The 19,547-nt window shown below is 40.9% G+C and overlaps 1 protein-coding gene across 3 annotated transcripts in view; it reads left to right on the top strand.

Moving 5' to 3' along the window:
• PRKN (parkin RBR E3 ubiquitin protein ligase) overlaps nucleotides 1-19,547 on the top strand; it is a 1,220,657-nt gene that overhangs the window by 951,011 nt on the left and 250,099 nt on the right. The gene's annotated exons all lie outside the window — the stretch shown is intronic.

Here is a 19,547-nt window from a genome sequence, read left to right as displayed (position 1 = left end):
CACCTGACAGAAGGGTTACACAAGGAAAAGTTTCACTGTGCAACTTTGGACTTATGATGTACCCTGCATCTACCCCGTGTTTGAGCCTGGCAAGCTTGGGCATAGTTTTGCTCGGCTATATGTCAGATAAAGGTACCTGAGTGACAAATTCTGTATTTGACCTGAGTTTTTGAGAACGGAGTGGAGGAGGATCTCAGGGGATCCAAATACTTGCGGTAAACTGTCAAAAATCAGGTCACTTATTCAGGTGCACTATTGAGAATTTGTGTGCTTAATTTTAAGCATCCAATCTTTTTTTTTTTTTAATTTTAGTCCCTTAAGAGAAGGAGTGCCTCATTCCTTGGAACAATAACCCATTGGGTCAATTTAAGGTTTATTACTGGGATCTCAAGGAGGGGTTGCAGACTAATGGGAGAGGAAATTGGAAAATCCTTGAAGAGGATTGTAGAGGACATTCTGTCGTGCCCCCTTTGCCCCTAAAATAAAAATGATTTCAAATAAGTTTTCTGGACTAGCCAAATTGGAAACCGGGGTGTTTTGCAAGGCAGGACCTTACAGAACCTGTATGGTCACCGGATGCTCTGGAGAAAGCTAAAGTGCTATTTATACTTATTTTAAAATTAAGTCTTTTCCAGGAAAGATTGTCTAGACAAAATTAAGCTTTACTCTTTCAACAGTCTTCATAACCTTGGGCCTCATCTATATTAATGAACAGTATATGCAAAGATAGAGCTATTGTTAAACTGAATCTAATTTTTTTTTAAATCCCTCTTTCTATTGTCATCTCACAAGTCATAGGTTGTGACAGTGGATGTATTATCTTAATTGGTAATGCATTTCTCATGCTTTTGAATTCAGACTTGGTTTGCTTTATTTTAACATTCATCACATGTTCATGCTAACAGTCTGATGAGAATATTTTTGTTTCTCAAGGAAAAGATAGACTTTCATAAAGGAATAGTTGCTGCTTAGAGGATTATCGGATTAGTTGTTCCTCACAGTAATTACCAGGATCCTAGATAAGACCAGAACAAGCACCAGAGAGAATATGTTTTGGTATGTTGTAAATATTAAGTACCCAAACACTTTATTAGCATGAAGTTAAGGTTGCCCAGTGGTGCCATGTGCTTTTCCACTGAGGATAAGTTCAGCTATGCTCAAACCATTGAAATCCAGGAAATTAAGAGTTAAGGTACAATCTTCCCCAAAATGTAACCTTAATTCTACCCCCTGGAGAAGGCAGTAGCCGCCTTGGAATGGTTCAGCAAGGATATCGTAAGTGGACATGAAGAATGACTAAAAGAATATGCCATTGTTTGTGTTGTGCTGTGTTAATGAAGATTTTGGTCAGATTGTTCTACTAACCACTGCAAAATCTTACATCAGGGCCTCATCATGGTGCAGTGGTGACCCTGGCCATCTGACAACTATGGTAGCGGGGCGTATGCCCTGGTAGGTCTAACCATGCTACAAAGGTTTCTGACTATCCAATCCAAGGAGAGGGATTGCTCTATCGGAAGAAAGAGCGTTTTTCCTCCTCCTTAGAGGTTGAAGGCCAGCTAAGCTTAAAGAGGTACATATGTCTGCCCACCCAGCCAGTGGGATGATTTAAAGTTAACGGCTAAAACAACACAAGTAAATGGTTCTTAGTTCCCTGCTTGTCATCAAACCATTATTTGGTGGTGGAGTGGAAATTGAGTGACGACAGGTTGCTAAAAATGTCAAGTGCTAGGCCAACATGGAGAAAAGACAACCTTCGCTCTGCATACTTACAGTTGTAGGTCTCTAGTGAATGAGGAAATGTTAAGCCATCTGATGGAGGAGAAGAAAAAGCTAAGATGTGATATCCTCAGTATCTGCGAAACCCGACGAAAGAAGGAATTGGAAGTCAACTGGAAGGATGGAAGCACTGTGAGGCTTGGAAAGGGAGATGGCGCTAGAAACGTTGGAGGAGTTGGATTTATCGTCAGTAAAGATTGAGTTTCGAAAGTCATATCATGCCAGCTAATATCACATATTGGTGTGCTACATCGTCAGATGGAGTCAAAAGCTACCCTCAAGGTCATCCAGGCCTAAGCTCCCACAAGTGCAAGTGAGGACGAAGAAGTGGAAGAATTCTACCAAGAGCTCGAAAGAGCCCTTGCGCAAAAGTCCTCTTACACTGTCATGATGGGAGATTTCAGCACTAAGGTCGGGCAAGGGAAAGCTGGTGAAAAGTTTGTAAGGAGATACGGCAGTGGCGAAAAAAATGAAAGAGGAGACAGGCTGGAAATGATGGCAGAAACGAAAGACCTGTACGTGGCAAACACCTGGTACAAAAAGAAGATTGCAAAAAGGTGGATGTGGATTGCGCCAAACGCGAAGAGCAAGAATGAAATAGACTATATTTTAGTCAATAAAAAGCACATTGTTAAGACATCTCTTTGGTGCAGCCCTTCAGCACTGGCAGTGACCATCGCCTGCTTAGAGTGAAGTTGATTTTCGACGAAGTAGTGAAAAAAAAAGCTTTACAGATAGTAAACAGGAAACAACGCCTGAAGACATTTGATGAAGCAAAGCTGAAGAAAGCGATTTCTGGGTTTGAATGGAGCCAGACAGAAAAGTGTGATGAGGACTATAGTATCTTTGCTGACAAGCTGAGAAGTTGCATAAAAGCAGCTGAAATTGAAAAGATGAAGATGGCAAAGGGAAGAATCTCGAACGAAATGAAAAGCTTGTTAGAGAAGTGGAGAAATATGAAAAGGAGCTTGGATAACAACCTCGAGTATTCCATTCTGTGCAAGTTTACACAGCAAAAACTGAAGGGCAATTTTGAGAACTTCCAGAAAGAAAAGCTCCTTAAAACAGCTGACTCATGCAAGAGCTTCAGGACATGCAAGCGGGAATTGGCGCAGTCAGGGCAGGTGCAAGGATGTTTTGGGCCCAGGTGAAACTTCCACCTTGCCCCCCCGAGCCTTGTGGCAGCCCTCCACCCTAAGGCCCCCCACTCCCCTTTCTGCCCTGAGGCGCCCCCCCCCAGCGGCAGCTCCCACCCTCCGTCCTGAGGCCCCCCCCTGCGGCAGCTCCCTCCCTCTGCCCTAAGGTGCCCCCCCATGGCAGCTCCCCACCTCCTCTCCAACCTGAGGGCCCCCCCCCCGCAGCAGCTCCCCGCACCAGCTCACCTCTGCTCCGCCTCCTCCCTAAGCATGCCATCACCGCTCCACTTCTCCCGCCTCCCAGTCTTGCGGCGCCAATCAGCTGTTTGGCACCGCAAGCCTGGGAGGGAGGGAAGCAGAGCGGAGCAGCGTGCTTAGAGGAGGAGGTGGAGCAGAGGTGAGCTGGGGCGGCAACTGCCTAGGTCGCCTAATGGGTTGCACTGGCCCTGGGCACAGTATAGATTGAGCATAACAGCATTGAAGAACAAGGACAGAGAAACAGTAATTCACAGAGTAGGGATGGAGGAGGTCTGCAAGGACTTCTATACAGAACTGTTCAAATCAAGAATCAATGTCCCTCTCCCAACGCTTCAAGAGTCAAAAGAACGTGTCCCCCTAATAATTGTCAGCGAAGTCCGAAACGCAGTACACCAGATGAAGAAGGGAAAAACTCCAAGCAAAGATGGAATAATGTCAGAAATGATTTCTGCAGGAGGCAAAAAACTTTGGAAGGCCCTCGCTTTAAGATTCAGTCGATATCTCGAAGAAGGAAAAATATCATCAAGCTGGAAGGAGTCGAATATCATCTTGTTGTACAAGAAGAGGGATTGAGAAAATGTTAAGAACTATCGCCCTATATGCCTGCTCTCTCATATCTATAAACTCTTTACAAAGGTGATAATGAACCGACTCTCACAGGGTCTGGATGAACAACAGCCGAGAGAACAAGCAGGATTTCAAAGACATTTCAGCACGATTGACCATATATTTACCCTTAGCCAGCTCGTAGAAAGAGTGAGGGAATACAAACTCCTGCTGTGCATTGCTTTCGTTGACTATGAAAAGACTTCGATAGTGTCAAGTTCAACGCAATATTAAAGGTGCTCGCAGAGCAGGCCATTAACACGCACTACATCAGTTTGTTGAAGGAAGTGAATACTGGATGTACAACAGACATTACTCTCCTCGAAACTCCCCTCCGCATCCCAATCGAGAAAGGCGTAAAGCAAGGAGATACGATTTCACCAAAACTATTTACTGCCTGCCTTGAAATGGTTATGAAATATGCGATCAGACATCTTATGAAAAGCCTGAATAACATTAACAGGAGAAGAAATTGAAGAAGTGGAACAGTATATATATTCGTGCCAAGAAGTTATTATGCGCCAAGACATGAACAGAGAACTCTCGCGAAGGATTCAGGCAGGATGGTGTGCGTTTAATTCCATCAAGGACATCCTCAAAGGAAAAACTGACAAGACCACACATACAAATATCTTCAATTCAACAGTGCTGCCAACCATGCTGTATGGCAGTGAAATGTGGGCATTGACGAAGAGAGAAGAACAGCGGCTGTCGGTAGCTGAAAGGGCAATGGAACAAGCTATATTGGGAATTTCCCTTCTGGATCATATCTCAAATGAAATAACTAGAGAATGCAGCAGTGTGAAAGATTATATTGTGGAAAGCAGATATAAAAAGATACGATGAGCGGCCACATAGCACGGTTCATGGACAATATGTGGACCACAATCATTACTGAGTGGTACCTGTGAGAACAGAAAAGACCACCTGGTTAGCCTCCAAGAAGATGGGAAGATGACATTGTAAAAAGTTTTGGACAAACATGGAGAAGAAAGGCAAGAATGCAAGAGGAATGGCGGACATGTTGTGATCAGCGCAGTCTTAACGACAGCTGAAGACCGATCAATCCAGGTGAGGTGTTCTACTAAAGCGTCTTGAGGAGAAAAACATATACAGAGAGAGAGAGAAACCTAGTTGCTTTCTATCTCTTCCATCTCTCTTTATGATTCTCACAGGTTAAAAATGAAATGGGGGTCATATTGAATATGGAAGCTATGTTTTATTTCTGAACGTTAACTGCGCTTTAAAGCTGGATTCACAAATGCACATTCCATTAAAAAAAACACATTCTATGCATTTCAGATAGCCATTTGGACACTTGTGGCTGAAAATCAGACCATGAACAAATATATCTTGTGTAGATAGGAGATGCCTTGAGTACTTAGATCTATGCACTCTAATACATGGAGCCATACAGTAATGGATTTAGATGAAGCCTCAATTTGCTATTTCAAGTGCTATTGCTTCAGTGAAAACTGCCTTCTCTGTGAAAATGTAGCCTTTTTAAAATGAGTATAGAGATATATTAACTAAACAGTCAGTGGCCTTCTGTTCATTTCTTTGCTTCATCCTGCATATAGTAATGAGGAGGATGAACATCATGTTAGAAAGGGTTAGTCTGTTAAATGAATAAATGGTGTTTGGAGCTGATACTCCTCAGTGATTGTAACATGTAAAGAAGTCCTGCTTCAGTCTTCAGTCACGCCTAACCAGATACTGATACAATCATGCCTACCCCCTCCTCTCAGAAGAGTCTATGTTGCAAAAGAGATCTAATTGTGCTTTCTGTGAAAAAGTATTTCCTTTTATCAGTTTTTAATTTTTTTACCTCTCAGTTTAAATGAATGTATCTTATTCTCGTTTTTAAGAGGGTGAAAAGATGCTCTTAAACTGTCTTCTCCATACCAGTCATAATTCTGTATACTTTTATCATGTCTTCTCTTCTTAATCTTCTAGGATAAACAGACCCAATCTTTTCAGTCTCTTTTCATAGCAGAGCTTTTCCGTTCTCTTAATCACCCATTTCCCTCGGCAAAGGTCACTCTTCTAAATGAGATGCTTTAATAGACATGAATCAAACAAATTAATAAATTTGAATTATATCAATTGTATATCAGCAAAGCTATCTTCAAAACAGCTTATACCTGAGCCACGTTGAAGGTGATGTCCTCAAAAACTCAAAGTAACTTTATACTTCCAAATGGAATCTTCTTGGCCAGGTCTGGATTTCTGTCTTTAATAATTGAAGTGGTTAGGAATGTAATACAGATGCGCAGCCATTTCTGACTCTCAATGACGATAGTAGGGAGTAAACCAAACCTCTTTGTCATTGTTAATGGTAACTCATATCAGCACCATGGTCCAGCTATACCCATTTCTAATTTCTAGACCACAGGTTCCAGCTCCCTAGAGCAATAAAATGTAACTGCTTTTTATTTCCCTTGGGTGAGCAAATCCTTCACTGTGCCCCTCCCACAGCCAAGTACCCATAGTATTAAGTAGTACATAAATTTGTGCATGATGTCTCGTTTTGCTAATAGGCTTGGTTCCATTGGCTACACACATCATGTCATTAGACAATAAGAGTGCTTTCTGTAAGTTGAAGTGTCTTGAATCAATTCCAGGTAATGTGTGTTATGCAAAGCAATATATCATATCACTAATGATATGAATCCAATGTCCCTGAGTCCTTTTCCCAGACAACTACCCTGGACTACTTTTACAGAAAGTAAGATCTAACGAAACGAGTCTCAGTATTTTGCTTATCTAATTCAGGAAAGTAATCAGGTACATATCATGCTTTCATAAATGCAATGTTCTCATTCTCTTTTAAACTGCAGAAGGTACTGAACCAAAGATACTCTCCCCCTCTTTCCCTCCCTGCTCCCCTGAATACACACACAATTCCTCTTCTTTCACCAGGGAGCACTGCAGATTCTCTCATTACTTTTCTTTAGCCCCCTGTATTCTCTTCCCTTATGTCCTATTAAATAGCTGCTATCATTGAAAAATACCTCTTTTCAGCAAAGTTTAAGGCTGTTACTTGGTTCAGTTTACAACTCTGTCAGTTGCAGATAAGCAAACTACAAGGATGCCTCAGAAAATCACGTGAGTTGCCAACCTATAAATTAGATTTTTTTTTTAAATCTGGGAATTAACAAAATGTCCCTCTCCCAGAAGGATATAGTGCTCTTGAAAGATGGGTGTTAGTATTATCCCTTTACACTTCGATCTGCAACGGTCATATTGCATTAGCTTTTCTGTTAATGAGTTTCACAGGTGGAAAATGTAGTTTTCACGTATTAAAACTGCCATTTGTCACTGGAAGAAGATGTTACACCAGGAACTCAGCTATATCAGCAATTTCATCTCCGTTCATGTCCTGCACAGAGAGCTGCAGTCTTCTGGGACAATGCAGTGCATGAAACTCATGAAGAAGCATTTTCAGTTCCAAGCAAACTCCATATAGCCAGGGAGGTGGAGGTGACAGAGGCAAGATGACTCCATATGACCACAAGGAACTTTAAATATTATAGGTTTCACAGTTGCTTTACAGAGGCTGTTTTAGCTGAATGGTAGAAGTAGTCCTCTACAGTCCCATCGCTGTACACCCAGTGGACCAACACAGCGCTTTTATAGTTTTTAATATGTTTTATTCTTAAGGTAAATGCATTAGAGAGAAATATGCTTGCGTAGAAAGAGCTGTGAGGTAATTTAACTGTGGCTATTGCACTGTTTACTGTCTCTTTTTGTTTGTTTGTTTGTTTGTTTTGTTTAAGTATGACTGTTTTTAAATCTGTTATTGAATGTCCAGGGAGATTGAAGTGTTCTCCTACTGGCTTTGTATGTTACCATTCCTGATTTCTGATTTGTGTCCATTTATTCTTTTACATACAGACTGTCCAATTTGGCCAATGTACATTGCAGAGGGGCGTTGCTGGCACATGATGGCATATATCACATTCATAGATGTGCAGGTGAATGAGCCCCCGATGGTGTGGCTCATGTGGTTGGGTGCTCTGATGGTGTTGCTAGAGTAGATATGGGGACAGAGTAGGCAACGGGGTTTGTTACAGGGATTGGTTCCTGGGTTAGTGTTTCTGTGGTGTGGTGTGTAGTTGCTGGTGAGTATTTGCTTCAGGTTGAGGGGCTGTCTGTAAATGAGGACTAGCCTGCCTCCCAAAGTCTATGAGAGGGAGGCACTGTTTTCCAGGATAGGTTGTAAATGTTATGGAGAGGTTTTAGCTGGGGGCTGTACATAATGGCCGGTGGTGTTCTGTTATTTTCCTTGTTGGGCCTGTCCTGTAGTAGGTGACTTCTTGATACCCGTCTCACTCTGTCAATGTTTCCTCACTTCCCCAGGTGGGTATTGTAGCTTTAAGAATGCTTGATAAAGATCTTGTAGATGTTTGTCTCTGTCTGAGGGATTGGAGCGAAGTCGGTTGTATCTTAGGACTTGGCTGTAGACAATGGATCATGTGATGTGTCCTGGATGGAAGCTGGAGGCATGTAGGTAAGTACAGTGATCCGTAGGTTTCCGGTATAGGGTGGTGTTTATGTGACCATCAGTTATTTGCACTATAGTGTCCAGGAAGTGAATCTCTTGTGTGAACTGATCCAGGCTGAGGTTGATAGTAGAGTGGAAATTGTTGAAATCCAGGTAGAATTCTTCATTGGCCTCCTTCCCTTGGGTCCATATGATGAAGATGTCATCAATGTAGAGCAAGCAGGGAAGGGGCACTAGGGGATGAGAGCTAAGGAAGTATTGTCTTAAGTCAGCCATAAAAATGTTGGCATACTGTGGGGCCACATGGGTACCCATAGCAGTGCCGCTGACTTGAAGGTATAAGTTGTCCCCAAATCTGAAATGGTTGTGGGTGAGGACAAAGTTACAAAGTTCAGCCACCAGATGTGCCATGGCCTCGTCAGGGATACTGTTCTTGACAGCTTGTAGTCCATCCTTGCATGGAATGTTGGTGCAGAGGGCTTCTGCATCCATGGTGGCCAGTATGGTCTTTTCAGAAAGATCACCAATGCATTGTGGTTTCCTCGGGAAGTTAGTGGTGTCTCAAAGATAGCTAGGAGTGCTGGTAGTGTAGGGTATGAGGAGAGAGTCCAAATAGCCAGATATTCTTTCTGTAAGCGTGCCAATGCCTGAGAGACGTTACTTCTTGATACTTCCTAAAATGCCATGTATTCTCTGTAATTTTGTTCTTTCAAAGTTCTGTCGTTTTAGTCTCTGGACTGGTCTATGCATTTTATTATTTTTATTTCTCTCTTACGCTTAAATTTAATTCTTTGAGTAGTGAGTTCTAAAACACATAACCTTTCCTGAGTGGAATAATTATCCCTATGGTAACTTTTTAAAAATATATATATATAGGTTTTTTGTTTCTACTCATAGCGCACTTGCACATTACTTCAATATTGGTGCACATAACAAAATTCATACCACACATGGATGGAAAAAAAATAGAAGGAACATTGCTGTGTACCCTGGAAATACCCTGGTCAGGAGGGGAAAAGATATGGGTCTCCCCCTAGAGAGGTGACAGCTGAGGAGCCAGGAGCCTAGAGTGTGTTCCCTTGCTGGACCGTGAAGGGAAATACAAGTTCAGTTGTCGTGAATTGTGACATCAACTTTCCATCAGTTTTTCCCATCTGTAAAATGAGCATAAAGGTACCCCAATGCCTTCCAGAGGTGGTGTGAGAAATGATTAGTTAATGTCTGTACAGTGCTTTGACATGTGTAGTGCTAAGTATTGGGTCACTATGGCTGTATGTTTAGGCCAGTAGTTTCTTCCGTCTGAGCTTAATATTGTGCATTAGTTTATTTTACAGTGTTTAGCTGCATATCAATAGGAGTCTTAAAAACATTTTCAATAAATACATTTATGGAATTAGAATAAACTGGGCATGTGTATTCTCTGTTTGTACATGTTGCATAATGTTAAATAGTGAAAAATGTTGACTAAAATATTGGAATAGTAATATTGTTTTAGTTAGGTGTGCTAGATCAATTTAAATGTTCTCTTTTTCATGGACATCTTAAGACTCATAAATTGCTTCTAGCCCTTTTTATTAGCATTGGCTATAGCTGTTGGATCTGTTAACCGATTTTATTTGTTTCTGCAAGTGTCCCAAAACCAAATGACTGTAACTAATGTACCACTGTAATTTTTTGTGATGGTCTGCTACTGCAAGCAAAAAGCAAATCCATCAAGTCAAAATATAAACAGTTCTGTATCCTATTAAATATCAAGTTAAAGAATATTGTGCTAATGTCTATAGGATTCAGCATTAAGCCTAAGTGATTTAATATACTAGTATTAGTGAGAGGTTTGACAATATTTCCCTTAGATAGAAATTTCCCTCATTGTTAGAATAGCTGTGCTATGCTGCTGAATTATGATAAAGTACAATAGAAATGTGTTTTCTTTTAAACAATTATAACTTTTTGCTCTTGGCTGATGGGCTCAGCAGCCAGCGATTATAATGATCTGGATGTTACCCAGAAAGGTAATAGGGTAAATTATAATAGCTGGGTGAAGGCAAGATACCATTTCTTTGTTTGGTAACAAATTGTCTTTTTCTTCTTTGTTGAGGCTTTTTGTCTGCTCTACAAAAGCAGAACAGGCTCACGGAAGCATTAGGGAAATAATGGATGGATATACTACCATCAGTTTAGAATGTATATGCTAGCACTACAGTAATAGATGAGGAGAGAACGTGACTTTCCAGCATATACAGCAGTGGAATAATGTACCATCATACACCAGAGAAATTGCTGCAGACGTTGCAACTGTTTGATTTGGATTTGTTTTCTCCAACCAGATTCAATTTGGCTCATGTTTTTCTTTTCTCTTTCCCAGTTACAACATTTCTCCACCTCTGATTATGTTGAGAGGTAATATTGAGAGTAATTTGCTTAGGTCTCAGGGCGCATTAAATAACGGTTTCATCGGGTTTGATTCAGACACCCCTGTTTTTATAACCACTGTGCAGAGACAACACTGTAATAGGCTCTATGATATAAAAACTTTGATTCCCACCAATCTTCCATTAATTTTTAAATATTTACAGAGACACATTGCTGCATATCACTGCAATACACGCTACAGCTGAGGAGAAGCCAGAAGGTTGGCAATTACAGTAAGATGCAAACAAGGGAGAAATTGCTACAGATTTGAAGGTTGTGAAAAATAAACACAGCCCCTGGATTGCCAGGGACGGTCTTGCACATTCATGAAGGTTACTAGAGATGCTTCTAGCAAACTTGCCCAGATGTTCTTGAATACAATCAATAGCTCTGCATTTCTCTCACCCATGGTATTGCTAACTTCCGTACATTCACATTCCAAAATGCAGCATGGAGTTTTGGACAGTGGCTCCTTACTGGGCCAGCTTTCTCTACAGTAAATAGCAAAAACACCCTAAATTTTACTAAAATACAAAAAGAGGTATAAATGTAGGTTAAGGTTTGAATTGAATGTACTGAAACAGAAAAAAAAAATCAGTGTTTGATAGTGTACCTTTTTGACGGGTTCCCCGGGTGCAACCTGGAACTGGGGTACTGCTGAGCCCTTTGTCCAGGGCCAGCTCCAGGGTTTTTGCCACCCCAAGCAGCGGGGGGGAAAAGAAAAGCTGCAATTGGCGGTAGCTCCGCCGTGCCGCTTTCTTCTTTGGCGGCAATTTGGTGGCAGGTCCTTCCCTCCGAGAGGGACCACGGGACCAGCCTCCAAATTGCTACCGAAGAGCCTGATGTGCTGGCTCTTCCCCTTGGCTGCCCCAAACACCTGCTTGCTGAGCGGGTGCCTGCAGCCGGTCCTGCCTTTGTCTTACCAACCTAGGTTCCCTCTCACACTGTAATGCTGTGACAAGCTGCAAATCCCTTCAGATCCTGCATTCACACAGCCATCCACAGGCAGGGGCACTCCCAGCTGAGTTACATGAAAGCTTTTGCTAGCCACTCATGAACCAACAGTAGAGAGGCTCCAGCAACTCTCCCCAGTCTAGGACCCCAGAGCTGTACCATCCTGCCCTGGTCAGAAGCCTGACCAGTGTAAATTCATTATCCAGTCCACCTCTTCCTTAACGTGGAATGGATGTGCACCAGTTTTTGTTCAATGTGCAGATTTCTTATCCACTTCAAGCAAGGAAGATTTCCTATGCACTTGTGATAAATGAAGGGGGATGAGCAGCCCCCGTTTGTGAACAGCCAGCCAGTGAGCTGTAAAATCCCTCTTGGTGTCTGTTCTCTGCTTGCTTTACCAGTAAAGGGTTAACAAGCCTGCAGGTAAAAGAAAAAGAGTGGGCACCTGACCAAAAGAACCAATGGTAAGGCTAGAACTTTTAAATTTGGGAAAGAAACATTCCCTTTGTCTGTTGTTCTCTGGGCTGCAGGGGCACGGAACAGCAATGCTGTAAGCAGTTTTAAGCCAGGTATGATTATAGATTATCAATTCATACCTCAAACCTACTTATCTGGAGCCTCAGATATGTAAGTAAAATTAGGGAATGTCTAAAAAGACACGATTAGGGTTATTTCTTTTATTTCTTATTGGTTTCTGGACTCCTCTGTGCTAACCCAGATGCTTTTGTTTGCTTATAACCTTTAAGCTGAACCCCCAAGAAAACTATTTTGGGTGCTTGATTTTTGAAATTGCTCTTCTAAAATCTCACATAAGCCTAAATTCCAGATGTCCTTTTTTTCTTTTTGTTTTTAATAAAATTTACCTATTTTAAGAACAGGATTGGATTTTTGGTGTCCTAAGAGGTTTGTGCATTTGTTTGATTGTCTAGTGGCAACAGCTAATTTCCTTTGTTTTCTCTCTCAGCTCTTCCCCAGGGGGGTAAGGGGGAGGGCTTGAGAGTACCCCACAGGGAGGAATTCCGAAGTGCTCCTTCCCAGGTTCACAGGGGTTTTTTTTGCATTTGGATGGTGGCAGCATTTCCCAAACCAAGGTCAGAGAAAAGCTGTAACATTGGGAGTGTAATACAAGCCTGGAGTGCAAGCATTCATTTTTAAAATCCTTGCAGGCCCCCACTTCCTGCACTCGGAGTGACAAAGTGGGAATTCAGCCTTGACAACACTGTTTTAGGTAAAAAAAAAATATAAAACAGATTTATAAACTACAGAAAGATTGATTTTTAGTAAGCATACGGATCAAAGTTGATTACCTAAGAAATTAAAGTAAAAATGCAGTCTGAGTTCTACAGACTAGACAGGATTTGAATCAAGCAGTGTCTCACCCGATAGACAGTACGTACACAGGCTAGAAATCCCTTCAGCCTGAGACCACCTCTACAATTCAGTGTTTTTCTCTAGACATGTTTCCAGGTGTTGAGTTGTGGGGGAAGTGAGGACAAAGCTATGGTGTCACCTCAGTCCAGGCACCAGCAAATTTCAAGGACATTTAGAATCCAAATTATGCAGCCTGAGCACATTTTTATATTTTTACAAAGAATTTTTGGTACCTAGAGCCTGCAGGACTGCACTCATTGGGTGAGATTCTCATCCCTGCTTTGTCTCCTTTATGCTGAGTAAAAGGGCTGGAGCAATGTAAAGGGGCTCTAAAACCCACCCATTCCAGCTCTGGGAAAATTCCCACTGGCCCTAGAACTGACCTCCTTGCAAGCCCTGGAGTAGGAGATGTGCTGGGATGGGGCTGGAGGCAGGAGGGGTGCATCAGAGGCTAGAATGGAGATGGCTGGAGCTGCAGAATCCCAGGACTGTCTGAATTAAGCCCGGAACCACTTCAGCCCCTGGTGAGACCCAGAATCCGGAAGGTAAGCAAAGGTAGCTTAAAGCCACCTTTAGCTCCCCATCCCACTAGGGTATGAATTGTGCTGTTCCTCTTAGAGGTGCTGCACAGATTCTCGCTCTGTATAATTTCATGCTGAAAATGAGGATCTGATTCATAATTCTTCACTTTCTGTAGTTATTTACACCCATGAAAAGTGAACGTAAATGCTATCTAACTGGAACGCACCCACTTTGCACTAGGATAAATGTCTACACAAATTGCAAGGCAACAGTGAATCAGATACTGAATATTCAGCATCTCTGCTTTCTTTATTGAAATCTGGTGGTTTCCTTAGTCCCTTCAGTTGTCACTTTCTCTTTACCTGACCAAAAAATAGCCCTTGCTTAAAAATAGGAAATTCTGCTGAATCGAAACAGTTGTCTCTTTTCCCGGTTTTTGTTTAAGATTTGGTTCTCGCTTAAGGTTTGAGGACAATATCAAGCTCTTGCTTTCATTGGAATTATTCTTCAAGAGTAAATTTTAAAATACCTTTAATTACACTTAGTGAAGGTAAGACATGAGTACTGTTTTAATCTTCTAGATGGTCTTGCGGATTAAAATTAGATTTATACATTTGCATAATACAAGTAATGTTGTGAAAGAAAGCAGTTTGAGTATGTAAGAGATAATTGGATTTGTACAAGTTGCCTTGGGGCAGTTCTTATTGGTTTGAGCCAGCACTAGACATTATACCAGTGAAGCATTTTGCATATTTATGTAGTATTGCAATAGGATTTAAAGTTTACGTACAATTAGCCTTGTATTGATATATAGTTTGTAGATAGGTTTAGGCAATAAAACCGAGTGTAAGTCTCTAGTGTAGCTTTTTGTTTGGTGTGAGGGAAGGGAATATAGCAGGTAAAATTGAGGCTCATGAAGACAGTCAGATTTCTAATAGGATCCAGTGGTACTGAAGGAATTTCAGTAGTTCCCATCCAGTTGCCTGAAGCATCGATATGCAGTGGTGCTTCTCTGGTTAAAGCTTTTCACACACAAAAGCAATGCAGAGTAGGGGATTGACATCTCTTGTGACAACAGTAATGACCTCTCTTAAATTTTAATTTTTCCCCAATTACTTGCCTCTAAACACTCTGGTATTTGAGCAAAGAGCTGGAGCTGAGGCATTTATTAGCTGAGGGCATAACATACGGTGCCAGTACTACACATTGTGTTTTAATAAGCAAACCTTGTATAATAATTTCCTTGAATATGTGCAGCAATATTAGAAATATTAATTTAGAAAATTATTATTAACACAGATTTATCCACTTACACATGAGATCACACCAACACAGCGGCAGGACCGGAATGCCTCCATAGCAGTGCACTTGCTTACACTGCCTGCTGACATCTCTTGGTGTTTTGTAACACTTCTACACAGCCGACAGGATGACAGAGTAACATGATTAAATATGACACCCTGATGTTTTCCACAGAATTAACTTTTTAAAATATTCACTTTCTTTTTTATAGAGGTTGGATAAACCAGGCAGTGATCACTCAAGCCAAAACAAGTGAACTTATGACTCTAGGAGACTGTAAAATGCATTTCTTTTACTGAGTTGCGAGGAGGGGACAAGACTGGGGGACAGTGTCAGAATGCCAGTCTCTCTCCTCTAAGTCTCATGTTTAGTCGCATGACACTTCTTTAAGTCACAGTTCTTTTTAAAACTAACCTCTGCTGTGACAACTTCAAAACACTTGACAACGTTGAGGCAGCTTATTCTGCTCATTAGATTCATCTCATTGTTACCTTGTGCCCCTCTATCTGTTGCTGTACCTACCTCTTGTTTCTCATTATATACTTTAGATAGTAAGCTCATGGGGGTAGGGACCATCTTTGTGTTACAGGTGTGCACAGAGCCTACCACAGTCAGCCTCTGGTCCCTAATTGGGTTCTATAGGCACTCGTATAATATAAATAATAAATAGTTATTCGCGGAGGTCTATTGCACATGTCTACCCATGGGTCTTTCATTTTTTTCTAAATGATACCATTTCAGTGAAATATGTTGTTTTTATTGGTTGTTATATGGTATGGAGCTTGTGTCATTTTTAATATTTTGTATCTGATCCTTGCACTCCCCATTACCATCACTGTTCTTTCCTAGCTTGAGAAATTTCATTGTTTGCTGCAGATCACCAAACATTTAACAACAACAAAAAAACACTTATGAGAAACTTTTAAACATTTTTTTCAAGTGGCACTAAGAATGCAAAAAGAGGAATATCCTGTGACTAGTCTTTGAATTCATGTGAAGTGCTTTTTGAGATGCAGAAGAGAGAAGGTCATTGATGGGGGAAAGTGTTGGCTCCCTCTGGGACAAGGAACTTCTTTCATCCTAAATATTGTAGCATTTGTCGTAGTTCAGGGCGAACTGCCCAACAGTCCCCTCTTCTGGTCCCTTCTGAGTTCACCCCCTCCAGATCTCAGGCCTTGAATCTTCACCTTTCTGGGGTAGAATCCCACTTTTTTTCACTATTAGACCAAGCCCAGGGCTGCAGCATCCTCTGTATCAATTGTGCTTATCCAGAAGACCCTTCTGAACTTGGTACCTGTGGTTCATCCTTCCAGGAGCTGTGACGAGTGGCAAATATAGTGACCCCAAGCAGCCTTTGTAAAACAAAGTGTTGTTTAATCTTAACAGCAGAAACAATAAAAACATAGAAGAAAATATTTTAAAAATAATAGTTTATATGCATGTCTTATCTTTCCTCAAGGCTTAGGTAGCTATATCTTACCCAGACCCCCAACTTCTGGAGTCTAGGTGTCAGTCTGCTCCCCATCAGTTTGAGTCATTTTCCTCCTTTCCTTCAAGTACACTCTTTTAAATGTAGGCAAAGGTCTTTGTTCTCTCCTGTTATCTCCTGAGCCTGGTTAAACCTGTTGGCAGCTCAGCAAGATAGCCATGGTGGACTTCAAAGCTAATGAGTCTGCATTGTCTCTTATCCCCTGAAGTGTTTCCTGGGTAATGTTTGAATTTCAGGATCCACCCCTTTTTCCTGGGTGCATTTCCTGACAAGCCAGCTAGAGAATTTACATAATGTATGCATACAGTCAGCAACACAGTGACCCAGTCAAGATACAGTATTCATCAAATCCATCACGCTTGTGTTTTCCTCTGTCTTTTGAGAACTCACTTCACTTTGAAGAGATCTGCATTAATAACAGGATGGTTTTTGGGGCATTTTTTTCAGCACAGAATATGTTTGAAGGTTTCATTCAGTGGGGGTGTTTTTCATAATATAGTTGTATATCATTTCTAATTCTATTTCTTTGACTGTCCTTCTTGGAAATGTGATGGTGTTGCTGAATTTAAAGTACTTGGTATGTTTTGCTAGCTCGGCTATGTTTACCTCAGGATTCCCAATGAAAAGCTGATTGGGGAGCGCTCCTCTTGTCTTCCAGTGGTGTATTGAAGATATGTCAGGTAAAAACCTTTCAGAAAAGCTAAAGCTCAATTCCCATAGATAATACACTTTCATAGTAGGTTTGCTCTTTAAGGTGAGCCAGAATAGGTTCTTGGGTATATTAGATTTGCTGTGATGACTAAGGCCTAAGCCGTAACTAATTGCAACCTCAAGGAAATCTACATTTTGACACAGTTCAAAACCAATATTTTTCTTGAATCCAAATGTCCTCAAGTGCAAGATTACATCAGGATCTCATTCTGAAAATGACGTTTTGGAGGGGAGGGAAGCTTGAGAACAGACTGGTGAATACTGGCACCTCCCAGAAGGAGGGAGAGAGAATGTGGAGGCAGTGTGTATTAAGTCCTAGAAGTATAGAAGTCCTTTAAGTGCTTTTTATGTAAGAAGACAAACATTCAAACATCATGTTTATGTTCTTGTCTTTTTGTTTTAATTTCAGAAGCCTTCCAGTGTGGGACTAGGGTCTCTTTCACTTCTGTTGTGGACAAAATGTAGAGACAGTTTGTGGATCATAGAGTGGAGTCAAGGGAAAAATCTGGCAAGGCCTTGTCCACTAATTCTGTGGAATTCACAAGGTTACTTTATATTCTGCAAAATCATTTACCACCTTAATGGCCCAAAATAACATTCAGCTATGGTCCTGGCTTACTTGGAAGTACATTGTGCATCTGTTTTTTAAGTTTTATTATTTGCAGTGTCAACATTATACATTATTGGAATTGGAACTACAAACTGTTTGGTACATTTTTGAAAGCCCACTGTCTGAGGGCTTCCAGGAGGAATTCAGCATTGGTTTTGATCTTTTAAAGACCTACGGGGTTGGGCTTTGGTAACCAGGCAGACTGCCTCTCTCCTCCTTCCACTGAAATGTGTCGCCATGCATGACATTAGAGTTAGGGAGGTATGGAACTTACAGTATACCTTCTATATTTTCAAGGGATGATATCTTTTACTATAAATTTATCTGGCCATGTCATCAGTTGTACTACTACATTATTCTACTATATTGTATTCTTATTGTTGTTGTTATGTCATGATATTAATTTATATATAAACCTCAGATGTATCAAGATTGTGTACAGTTTCATAGCAGTACAACAAACACATGACATAGATTGAAAAATAACTATGACAATAATGTTTTAAGCCTAACCTTGAAAAACTGGGCCTGATTCTCAACTGCCCTGCGCCTTTTATAGTCATTTACATCTGTGCAATATAAAACTGGTTTCAGACATTACAAAATCAGAATTTTCCATTCATGTAAGTCCTGATCAAAAGTCCATAGAAGTCAGCAGAGGGGCTCCCATTGACACCAGTGTGCTTTAAATTAGGATCAGCTGGTAGTGTTTTATACTCACTTTGCACGTCATTCGTTGACTAGCCAAGGGGGAACACAGTGAGGAATGAGGCCCACTAATTAAATCACAGGTATAAAGGACAAAATGAGTTGGAAGTGCTACAGTTTGGAGTCAGATAGGAAAGTGCCTTCTACTGGCATATTGTGTAAGGATGTACTTGACACAGTGATTAAGCTAAATAATCATTTGTTTTCCAGTCAGTTGTGTATATATGTGTAATGGCACTTAGAAATATGTTTATTAAAACTGGTAGCTACCAGGTACCTGCTTATTAATATGGGGAAATCATTTTTGGAATTTTTAAAAAACAGTCTTAAACCTGCACTGTGCCCCACCTTCAATAGGCTACCCAAAGTCTTAAAATGACTTTAAAGCATCCCCAACATTTCCAGTACAGCTTTGTTCAAACATCAATAAAAAAATCCACCCTCTACTAGGAAACAGAATTTTGCCTGTCACTTAGGTGTCTGCTTAGGATGGGTGTCACTCTACATTAAGAATAGCAGGGAGAGAAAAACTTTGAAAAGTTATTACTGCTGTTATAAAAATAAGTATTTACACACTAGGTAATAATATCTGTAAAAAGTAAAGTGTAGCCATGTGTCAAGGTTTTTTCCCTCACTTTGAACTGTAGGGTACAAATGTGGGGACCTGCATGGACACTTCTAAGCTTAATTACTAGCTTAGATCTGGTAACACTGCCTCCACTCATAATTTCAGTGTCTGGGGCACTTTCTGTACCCCCAAAACTTTCCCCTCCCTGGGTTGCCTTGAGGGACTTCACCAATTCCCTGGTGAACACAGATCCAAACCCCTTGGATCTTAAAACAAGGAGAAATTAATCATCCCCCTCCTTTCCCCCCACCAGTCCCTGGTGAGTCCAGATCCAATCCCCTTGGATCTTAAAACAAGGAAAAATCAATCAGGTTCTTAAAAAGAAAGCTTTTAATTAAAGAAAGAAAAGTAAAAATCATCTCTGTGAAATCAGGATGGAAAATACTTTACAGGGTAATCAGATTCATATAGCCCAGAGGAACCCACTCTAGCCTTAGGTTCAAAGTTACAGCAAACAGAGGTAAAATCCTCTCAGCAAAAAGGAACATTTACAAGTTGAGAAAACAAAAATAAGACTAACACGCCTTGCCTGGCTGTTACTTACAAGTTTGAAA

The sequence above is a fragment of the Chelonoidis abingdonii genome, chromosome 3 (genome assembly GCF_003597395.2).
Source record: "Chelonoidis abingdonii isolate Lonesome George chromosome 3, CheloAbing_2.0, whole genome shotgun sequence".
Classification (NCBI taxonomy): Eukaryota; Metazoa; Chordata; order Testudines; family Testudinidae; genus Chelonoidis; species Chelonoidis abingdonii.
Note: the sequence above shows the minus strand (reverse complement) of the source record. Positions and strands in the feature narration are given on the sequence as shown.